Source organism: Letharia lupina, assembly GCF_014066315.1.
Source record: "Letharia lupina isolate WasteWater1 chromosome Unknown contig_6, whole genome shotgun sequence".
NCBI classification, from domain to species: domain Eukaryota; kingdom Fungi; phylum Ascomycota; class Lecanoromycetes; order Lecanorales; family Parmeliaceae; genus Letharia; species Letharia lupina.
This window is the reverse complement of record NW_023502975.1, coordinates 2,080,971-2,093,695: the sequence shown is the minus strand read 5'-3', so window position 1 is coordinate 2,093,695 and position 12,725 is coordinate 2,080,971.

Below are 12,725 nucleotides of genomic sequence, written 5' to 3'. Positions count from 1 at the left end.
AGATAATAATATATATAGCGATATTATTATAATTTAGTATATAAATATATTAATATATTTAAAGAGACCTTAAGATAAAAAGTCTAAATACGTTATTATAATATATATTAATTTAGATTATATTTAAGCTAATAATAGATAATATATAAAAAATTAAAAAATTTATAAGTATTTAATTATAAGATATAATAATAATAAGATTTAGAGATTAAATCTTTTAAGAAAGAATATAGTTATAAGAGTAAAAGTACTCGAAGCGAACTAATAAGCTCGCTTATATTATTTATTAGATTATAAACTATATAGCTAAAATAAGTATTTAATATATTTAATAAAGTTTTAAATATTTATAAGTCTTCTTTTCTCTTCTTTTTTCTTTAATTATTAGTTTATCTAGTAATTAATCTATTTATTTTATTAACTATATATCTAGACCTCGTAATTATATAGCTACTACGCAGTTTCATTAAAAGAGACCTTACTACCTTATAATCTAATAAATAATTTTTATAAATAATATCTTAAAGAGCTTTATCTATAAGATTTAATTTATAAAATATTAAAACTATCTCGAATACTTCGTTTTTAATTAAATTAAAATTGTTCGATATCTTCGTAATAGTCTTATTTTTTTAGAAGCCAAGAATCGATTTCTTAGATTTATATCGATTATAAATTATATTATATAGAATCTCCCGCGTAGAATTCCCTTATTAATAGATATCTAAGCATCTTTTAAAGCTATAATATATTATTTATAGATCTTATTATTATTATTAATAGTCTCTATTAATATCGATTATATATTATTCTATAGAGAAACTTATTTAATATTAGATTAGAGTTCTTAGCGCTTATAACTTAATTTAATTTAGAAGCTCTTAATTAATTATATTATTTTATTTTATCGATATTTCGTTTACTTAGATATAAATTTAAAAATTATTACTATTTATCTCTATATTAATAAATATTATTTTTATTATACTATATCGATTTTCTCTTAGCTAGACTTCTTATATACGTTTACGCTTTAGCTAGTAATATTATTATAACGTAAATATAACGAGCTACTATTATTCTTAATATCTCTTGTAAAGAAAAATTCAATATTAAAATTTCCGAATATAATTATTTCTTTATTGTTTTTATCATTTTTTCAGACGTTAAGCGTATATATATATCTATTTTTCTATCTTTTTACTTACTAATTATAAGATATAATTTTATAAAGGAAGAAGGTAATATTATAAGCGTATTCTATATTCTTAATATATTACTTAGCTCTTTAATCTATTTAAGTCTAGCGTATCCTAATAAAGACATTTATCTACTATTTAATATCTCTCTTCTATTTATATAATTTAATATCTTAGTTATCTTATTTAATATATCTATATTAATATTATATCTATATCGATTTTAATAGTAGTAATATCTATATAGTAGTAGTTACTATATAATAACTTACTATAAAATATGAGATAAGATACTTAGTTATTTTTCTATAGAGTTACTATAGAGAAAAGAGCGACTAGATATAGATACGCTAAGGCGTATTACGTAACTATATTATATAATCGCTAAGAGTTACGTAATTCGAATTTTAATACTCTTCTTTATATATATTCTCTTATAGATAAAATTTAATAAATACGAAGCTTAATTAGAAAGCTTACTTTCTTAAAATTATAAAATATTCGATAACTATAAATTTAAAGTTAATTAATTAGATCTTCAGATTTCGTAATTTTGAAGCTAAAACTCATCTTATTTCTTTATTTCTAAGCTAAAAGCGGGTGCACACGGGTACGTTCAAAAGAGGAAGCTAGAAAAGAATTTCAAAATCCTCAAATCTACCTTTTTTGATTTCTTTTCTTTTATTAAAAATATAATAATAAATTAAGTACGTAGAGTTATAGAATTACTTATACGCTTTCAGATAACGTAGTATAGACGAAATTTGATAAAGTATTCGTCTATCGAGTTTACGAGAAGAGCCTCTTCGATAGAAGCCCTTAAAAAGCTCTCGGAGAGCCCTCGGAGGGTCAGAGGGGTTTTAGGGGGTCTCCCCCTAAGTTTATTATAACGTCTCTCTCAATTCTTAGAGTTAGAAGAGGTTCTCTCTATAAGTAAATATCTCTCTTAATTCTTAGGGTTAGACTTCTTAAAATCTCTTAAACCCTTTAAAGCTCTTTAAAGACTCTTCGAGAGCTTATATCGAAGGGGCTGTTAAAGTAAACTCGAAATTAATCAAATATTATTAAAATAATTAAATTTCGAGCTTACTTTAATAGCCTCTTCGATATAAGCTTTTAAAGAGCCCTTAAAGAGCCCTTAAAAAGCCCGAGGAATTTTAGGAGGTCTCTCTGAGAATTAAATATAGTTAAAGATTAGTACTCGACAAGCTTTTCACTACTAGAAAGCCCGCGCCCTAGCACATATTATTAATAGAGTTGAAAACTAGATAAGTAAGATAAAATAACTTAGTCGATTTTTATTAAGTTATTAAAGTAAGACTAGCGTTAGATAATTAAAGTAAAATTCGAGCTAAGTAGTTAGAGTAAATTAGCGTTAAATAATAAAAGTAAAATTAATATTAAATAGTTAAGATAATGTAAGAGTAATATAGAAATATAGATATAATGAGTAGTATATAATAAAGATAATTCTTCTTTTATTAAGAAGTAACTACTTATAATACTAAGCTAAGATTCTTACTAAGATACCTTCTTAGTAGATACGAAGATAGATAAAACTATATATTTATATAGTTATGATAGCTTATTATAATAATATACTATTAATAAAAAGTATAGCGATCTCGATATATAAGTAAAGAAGTTATTAATAAATAGCAAATATAAATAGTAAAGCTCTTACATAGTTAGTTTCTTTCTTCTTAATATTATAATCGCAATAGCTTACTCTATAGTAGGTTTTAAAGGTTTTATTAACGATAAAGGCGTAATAGTAGTATAATCGATTATAAAAGGCTTCTATAATTACGTCGTTAATAGCGAAGGTAATAACTCTAGTAAAGGCTTCTATAAGTACGTCGTTAATAGAAGAGATAGTAGCTTTAATAATATAGTAACGAGTGGCTCTAATAGAGGGAATATAGCGATCTTATAGTTTTTTACTAATTTCGAAATATCGCCTAGCTGCTTAATATTATACTATTAATTATATTTAAAGTTATATTTTTTTTAATATACTAAATATTTAATTAATTAACCTCTATTATAATATCTAATATACTTATTAAATAAGAATTATAGCTTATATAACTTATAGTTATTAATATTATCTTTTATATAGATAAAATTAAGCTTTTTTAATAATAGTTTATAGAAAGAGTTAATATCTATAAGTTATAATTCTAACTATACTATTAAGAATATAGAATAAACTTTTTAATAATTAGATATATCGAGATAATAAGCTTATTTATTTATCTTAATAATTATTTTAAAAAAGTCGATATAGCGTTAATTAAGCTTATCTATTTTAATAATATTAATAAATTATAAAATAGAGTAATCTTTGTATAGACGTAAGAATATCTTATTTTTCTTTCTAAAATATATAAACTAATACTTATAATTATAGTAAAATTTCTAAAATATTTAGATAAAGTTTATTATATTAATAGTTTTAACTTTAATAATAGTATATATCTATTATAATAATTCGAATAATATAATAAGATTAAGAGTCTTATTAAGAGGGAATTTATAGAAGAATTTATTTAATAACTTAGTTATAATAGTTAATTATATATTATTAAGAAATACTTATATATATAAGAGGATAATAGATTATATTAAAGACTTTTTTAAAATATATAAATAGAAGTATAAAGCGATTTTAATTATCTAATTAATGCGTTTATTATTATTATTTATTTAGAAATAATAAATAATAAAATATAGTAGTTTAACTCTTAATCTATCGAATATAGCTTTTTATAACTCTAATAAAAATTTAAGATCTTTATTAAATAATAAGATCTTTAATATTCTTTAATTATCTATATTAAGATAATTTAGTAAAGTAATAATTTACTTTTTAATACTCTAAATAGATTTACTAGAAATATAAGTAATTCGCTTTATAAATTTATTTATAACGATTATTATATAATTAAATCTTTTATTAAATAATAATATAATAAGAATAAAATTAAGCGTTAAGATATAAAAAGATAAGATAGAACTCTCTATAGATTATAGATAATTATAAGACTTATAATAGCGAGTTTATAATACTAAATATTTAGAATAATATTTAATATAGCTATAAAGATACTTAGATAATTTTTATATATATTATAATTTAAAGATTATATTAAAAGATCTTTTAAAATCTAAATAATTATCTCTATAGGCGATTTTAAGAATATCTTTAATTAGTAATTAAGATATATATAATTATTTAAAATCGATAAATTTATTTTTATAAAAAATAAGGTTAGCGTTTATAATATTATAAATAAAAAAAAGTTTAATACTCTTATCTTTAGTTACTAGCTTTATATTAATATTAATAATATTAATAATTTTTATTTAATATAAATCTATATTATATCTAATAAGAAATCTATTATAAAAGACTTTATTTATCTCTACTATAATAGTAAAGTAACTATAAATACTATTATAATTTATTACTTATATAATATAGATATATAAGATATTAAATTTCGAGTAATTTTCGAGTAATATTAATTTATTAGTATTAGTAAATTATAAGAAAGTATCTAATATAATATATTTCTTTTTAGATTTATATCTTATATTAAGATAAAATTAATAAAAAAATTATAAAGTATATACTAGTCATATATTTAATCTTATTATAAATATTATAAAAATAATAAAAGATTACTTTATAATATCGAGGATAATTAAATAATTAGTTTAAATAATAATAAATTATTTAAACGATTCTATAAGATATCAAATCTTTTTAATAATTTATATAAATCTTATTATCTCGAATTTTATAAACTAATAGTTCTTCTTAGCGAAAGTTAATATTTTTAATAAATATATAATTAACTTTATAATAATTCTAGATAGCTACTTAGTATTAGCTATAGTAATATATTTCTTTTTAATATAAAATATTTATATATCGAAATTCTATTTTCTAGAGATATTTAGATCTATTTATAAATCTTTATTTAAATTAAAATATATAAATAATAAGAGTTTACTTAAAGCTTTTTATAGGTTTTAAAAGCTTTTATTCTTTTATAAAGTAATTTTTAATAGATAAAGTTTAGAGAAGTAAATATAATATAAATTACTTTTAATAGATATCTCTTTAAATAAATAAATCTTTAATACTTATAGAGGATTAATAAGCTATATATAATAATAAATTAAACTCTTTAAATAGTTTATTAATTCGAGATAGTATTTAAGATTATCGAGTATATTAAAATAAATAATCTTATTAATAGCTTTTAGCTTATTCTTAGTTATTATTATATTAAAAGAATTAACTTAATAACTTAATAGATTAATATTAAAATACTCTAAAAAGATTTTTATAGATATAATAATAATATTATACTTAATTAAAATTTAAATTAACTTTTATAGATATATAATATACTTCTTTAAGATCTTAAAGTTTAATATAATATTATTAATATATATTTAAATAAAGTCTTTAATAGATTATAGAATTTTATTAATCTATTATTATATATAAGTTATAGAATTTATATATTCTATAATTAATATATTAAAAGTCTTTTAATTTTAATAAGAAACTATAATAAGTATATAGCGATTATTATAATAAATAAGTTATTAATAAAAAAAAGATATTATATCGAGTATAGATAAATAAATATATTCTAATAATCTTATTATAATATCTAATTATAATAATATAAGATATATATCTAAAATAATAAGATTATTTAGACCTCTAATATTTATTATAACTCTTCTCTTTCGCTTATTATTTAATAGTACTTTTTAAATTATAAATATAAGATAGCTAAATAAAATAAGCTTAATAATATATTTAAACTTATTTTATTATTATAAATTATTAAACGTATTATTAACTACTTCTTTATTATTAATATTTAAAAGATAAATCTTTATATAATTAGACTTTAATAGTTTACTTTACTAGTTATTACGTAGTATAATCTTTATTTAATTATATTTAAATACTTTAATAAAGCCTTTATCTCTCTATAAAATAAGAAATTTATTAATTAAATCTATTAGAATTTAAATATTATACTTATTATTATAAACTATAATATCGTTTAATAGCTTAATCTCTTTAATAAAATTTAATTAAGATATAATAACATTATAGATAAGCTATAAGAGGCTATTAATTATATTTATTAATATTATCATAATAAAAATAGCTACTTTCTTAATCTAATTACTTATAATAAATTTATTTATAAAAGACTTTAATAAGAGTAAAGGCTCTATAAAGAAGATATTTTTATAATTAACTTCGTAAAATATATTTAGATAAAGCTTCTTAAAAATTTAGACGATCTAGTTAATTTTATTTTTAATTAAAACTTTAATAATATATAAGTCTATAAGATAAGCGTATAGAGTTAAGTTTCGCTATACTATTAACTCGAAAATATAATCTCTTTTAAATAATCTTTTAAAAGAGTTAATAGAGATTATAATATCGACACGAGATATTATAATTAAGATTTTATAAATATAAATAATATATTTTTAATATAGATTATATTATCGATTAGTAATATTAATAGTAATAATATAGCTATTAATATATACTTTATTTTAAATAATATTAAATATAATCTTTTTAAAATTTATAATATTATTTTTTAATAATATATAGACTTTTAAATTATTAATAAGATAGATCTTTTTTTAAATATAATAGAGAATCTTACTATCGTCTATCTTACTAATAGAGATATATATTAGAATTAAAATATACTTATTAGTATTATATATAGCTAAATCTAAGCCCTTAATATAAAAAGATAAAATTATTCTTCGAATTTCTATAAGAGATAATAATATTAATAGTTACGATTTATCTATTAATATAACTCTATAGTCGATATTAATATAAATTTTTTTATTAATAATATTAAGTTATAGATATATAAGAATATAAGCGTAGTTTTATTTTTAAAAAGTAACTTCTATATCTAGATTAAACTTTTTAATAAAGTTAGAATTAATAATTTTAATAGAATCGAAGTTTTAATAATAAAAGACTTTTAATTAATAAATAGAAGACTTTTATTTAGTTATAAAAGACTCTTATAAATAGCTATCTTATAAGTATTTATAAAGTTTTATTTTAGATATAAAGAATATATTATAGTTTTAATAGACTATATAAATATTAATAAAGTTAATATAAATCTCTTTATATAACTATTTTTCGTAATTATTAATAAAGCTTTTTTTAGATAATTCGCCTTAATAAGCTTTTTATACTTTATTATACTTTTAAGAGATATTAGATTAATTCTTATTAATATAATTAGCTTAATTATAAATTATTTAATTATTATAATTAACTTAATAAGTAATAATCTAATTATAATAAATATCTTATAATTATTATAGCTATTTATCTCTATTACTTTAATAATCGCAATTATCTTATCTTAAAAATCTTTTATCTTAAAGAGAATTTAATTACTTAAATTAATTTAAAAATATTAAATTTAATATATTTAAAGAATTAATAATTTAAAGGCGTAATAATATAATAAGCGAATGATTACTTTGCGAAGCGTATTACTAATTTAATTAATAATTATATTATTAATTATTATAAGCGTATTATTCTTTATTATAAAATCTATTTTAATAGCTAGAAGACTATTATAAATAGAATTAAAATTAAAAGAAGTTAAATAATTAATTCTCGTAGTTCTACTAATCTTAATAATTAATATTTAATTAATCTTATCGAAGGCTTTATTAAAAGATTTAATTATTATATTATTACTATAATAATTAACTTTATTAAAATCTTTAATAAAATAATCTAGATATTTTAAATTATATATTTTTCTTTAATTTAAATATTTAAATAAATAAAAAAATCGATATTATAGTAGATAGTGAGTTTATAAAAGTATATAAATCTACCATAATATCTTAATAGATAAATATTAATTAATTTTCGATATTATTTATGTTAGTAGATTTTATATAATAAATAACTACTTATATATAACCCGACGACTCTTTTCTATTATATATATCTATTAAAGTATATTTCTTAATAATAAAATAAGCGAGTACTACTTTAATCGATTTCTTAAATTATCTAAATAGTATTTTATATTATTTCTTAATATTATTATCTATTTATAAACTAAGCTTTTTAAAATTTAATAATTCGATAATATATTATAATAACGCTATATCTCTTAATACTATATTAAAATTAGCTTTAATTATAAAAAAGTCTTTTATAATAACTATATTCTATAATTATTTAATAAAAAGAATAATATTATAAAAGTAGATATTTTTATTAATTATAACGATCTTATTTTTTTTATAAGATTTATTAAAATAGAGATCGAAGTAATTAAAATCTAATAAATTCTATCGATCGAAAGTATTAAAATAGATAAATAACTTTTTAGATAAATCTTATAGCTCTAGCTATCTTATAGAGTTTATAGAATTAAATAATATTTATAAATTTTATAGTATTTAGATTATAGCTTTTTAAATAGTATTATTAATATTTTACTAAAGCTATTAATAATTAAAAGAAAGATTAAAAGTTATAATATTATTATAAATTATAATCTTTATAGAGATTTTAAATATAAAAGAAGAATATTTATTAGATAAGCTTATTAATATAAGACTTCTTATTTAAATAAGATTTAAAGATTCTTATATAGTTAGCGAGAGAGAGCTTAATAAAAGTAAATTTAATAAAATAATATTAATTAAAGAAGATTTTAATAACTTTACTAGCTATATAATAAAATTTTTAAAATTTTTAACTATTTTATAGAAGAAAGATTTATTAATAGTCTAGTTTAATAATTATAATATTAATAACTTAAATCTTAGAGAATTAGATTTAATTTTTACTCTATTATTTTATAATATAAATAAGAGTCTTAATAGCTCTAAAAGCTTAAGAGTATAAATAATAAGATATCGAACTATAAATACTATTAAAGACTTTAATAAATTAAGATATAAATATACTATTTTAATAAAGTCGTCGATTTAAAAGACTAGTATAATTACTTTTTAATTAATATAAATATAAATAATATCGACGTTAAGAAGATATTCTATTAGATTAAAATTACTTATTAGATTAATAAGATAGTAGAGGCTTTTTAATTAATAAATAAAAGAGCGTTAATAAAAGGCTTAGATAGTAGAATGATTATAAAGAATTAAGTAATAAAGTACTATTAAATAAATAGATAATAATGGAGAAGCTTCTGGATTATTCGATAATTAATTAATATTAAATAATAATATTACTATTATATTATAAGAGTAATATAAAAATATAGATATAATAAGTAATATGTAATAAAGATAATTCTTCTTCTACTAAGAAGTAACTACTTATAATGCTAAGCTAAGGTTCTTACTAAAATATCTCCTTGGCAGGTATAAAGATAGGCAAAATTATATATCTATGCAGTCACGATAGCTTACTATAATAGATAAGTTAGTATTGAATAGCTAGTATAAAAATATATCTCTTATATTTCTTATATCTCTATTTCTTATATAAATAAAATTAAAAAATATAAGATTTAAAGTTCGCGATATTTAAAATAGAATAGATAAAGTAAAAAGTCGAAATCTAAAAACGATTATATTAGATTAATCTCTATTAAAATTTAATTACAATTTCACTTTTAATTAAAAAGCGATTTTTTAAAAAAAAAATTTAAATTATCTAGTATATACTAAAAATCGATTAATTTAAGATTAAAGAATATATATAAAAATAACTAAATAAAATAATTAGAAGAAATTCTTCTAATTATATATTACTAGCTATAAGATCTTTATAAGATTATTTTAAATAACTAATTCTTAATAATAATAGCTAATAATAATAAATTTGAGATATAATATTTAAAATATTCATAAAGAATAGATATAAATCTTTTAAAAGAGTTTTAGAAGTTTAATAGTAATAATAATAATAGCGTTAAAAAAATAGCTATTTCGATATAAAATAGCGAGATCGCTAAGTATTAAATTTAATATAGCGGTCTAATAAATAACTTAAATAAATTATTTATAATATGAGAATTAATAAAATAGCTCTTCTAGAATAGTTGATAATAAGTAATTTTTTTAGATCTAGATATAGATATAATAGAATAACTTCTCTATTAGATATTATTATATTAAAATAGTAATAAAGTTAGCGACTATCGAGAGAATAAGTAAATATAGCTTTTACTTTAAAGATATCTTGAAAAGTAATAAATTTATTTAAATAAAAGGCTTTAATAAGTCTATTAGCTATCTATTTATTAATAAAAATATATTATATATTTATAATATTATTATTAATTTTTTTTATATGAAATAGTAGATAATATTAATATATTTAATATAAGTATAAAATTAAATATTCTTTATAAGAATAATTACGTTTTAATTATTATTAAAAATAATAATAATTTTAAAATTTATATTATCGAGATAAAGAGATTAATTAAATAGATTTTTTATTTTTTTTATTTTTTTAATAATTTATATCTAATTAATATATTCTATTTTATAAATAAATAATATTATAATAACTTAACGCTTAAATAAATAATTAATTATATTACTTTTTATATTAAAAAGATAATTAGATATAAATCTTTAAATTATATTATTAATTTAATTAAAATTAATATAATTAATAAGTTTTTAAAGAGAGTCTTTATATATAAATTTATAATATATTATATTCTTTAAATACGAGTAAAGGCCTATGAATTAAATTCATAATCATTTTTTTGATCGGGGCTGTCGAGTAAATTTTGGTGAGCGATCTTTGATAAGCGATCTTTGGTGAGCGATATCTGAATTCCTCGCTTTTAAATATCTATAAGACTAAATTTAGAAACCTTTTTCTTATCTAAAAGCCTACATTACGTTCTATAATTTAAATAAAAAAAATTAAAATTTTAATAGAAAAAAAAAAGTTATTCTAAAATCAAATAATGTGCACCTGTTTTTTGATCAGGGCTGTCGAGCGAACTTTGGTGAGCGATATTTGAATTCCTTACGGTTTAATAATTATAAGACCGAATTTCGAAATTTTTCCATTATTAAAAAGCGCAAGTTTCGGGTAATAATTTAAAAAAAAATCTCAAAAGTTTAATAGAAGATAGTAAAGTTATTAAAAGGTTAAAAGTAGAGGGAGAGATTTTTGATAGTTGCGGACGCTAATTTATTTACCCGCGGTATCTAACCAAAAAGCGTAGACCTAACGAATTGATGATTGGCTGCACATAGACATTCAAGGTTTTCTAGTTCAGCCCTACCTTATTCTTTTATATATACTAATTAGAAGATTTAAATAATTATATTTTAATATATTAAAATCGAGTTAATTAAATAATAATTTATTAATAATATTATATAGATAATATTAAATTAAATATCGAGTATAATATATATAAGAGATTCTATCGCGAATTTATAATTTTTTTATAATTTTTTTAAGATAATATAGTTTTTTTTAATAAAAGCTAGTTTATAATTAATTTTAAAAAATATTAAAATTAAAATAAAATATTAATAATTAAAATAATTTAAGAATTAAGTAATATAAATCTCTTATTTTAAATAAAGAATATTATTATAATAATTTTTTTTAATAATTATATCTAAATAGTAGATATATAATTTTAAATTCGATATATAAAATTTTATATTAAGACTCTTTTTAATTCGCTAAATCTTAATTTTATTAGAATTAATAATTAGAATATTATTAATATAAAGCGCTATAATAATACTCTCTTTAAGATTTATAAATATACTATTATCTAATTTAATAGAGAGAAGATTTAAGTTTTTTATATATTTTAAAAAATATTAATATTAGATTTAAGAGAATTATTTTAAATTATAAATTATTTTATTTAATTTATAGATTTTAATATTATTTTTATTAAAACTATCGAGTTAATATATATAAATCTCTTTTTTTATATTATTATATAAAAGGTAATTTTAATATTTATTTATTTTAGATTTTAATTTAGAGTAATTATAAATATAAAGATTATTTTATAATTTATAGATTTTATTATTAATATAAAAATATTATAATAATTATAATTTTTCTATTATTTAAATTTTTAAATAATCTAATATATCTTATAGCGAATAATTTTTTTATTAAAATCTTATTTTAAGATATAAATCTATTTATTTTTTAGAATATAAGTTTTAAAAAGTATCTAAATAAGATTATCAATATTATTATTTATAAGAGATTTATATTTATTATTTATAAAAAGTTTTTAATTTATTTAAAATAATTAATTAAATATAATTTATTCATAAATAATAAATTTAAAAATATTTAATTTATTAATATAATTTATAAATAAAATAAATATTATAAAGATTTTTAAAAGAGAATTAGAGAATAGATTTTATAAATTTAAAAGTATAAGATTTAAATAATTATATAATACTTTTTAAATAGCG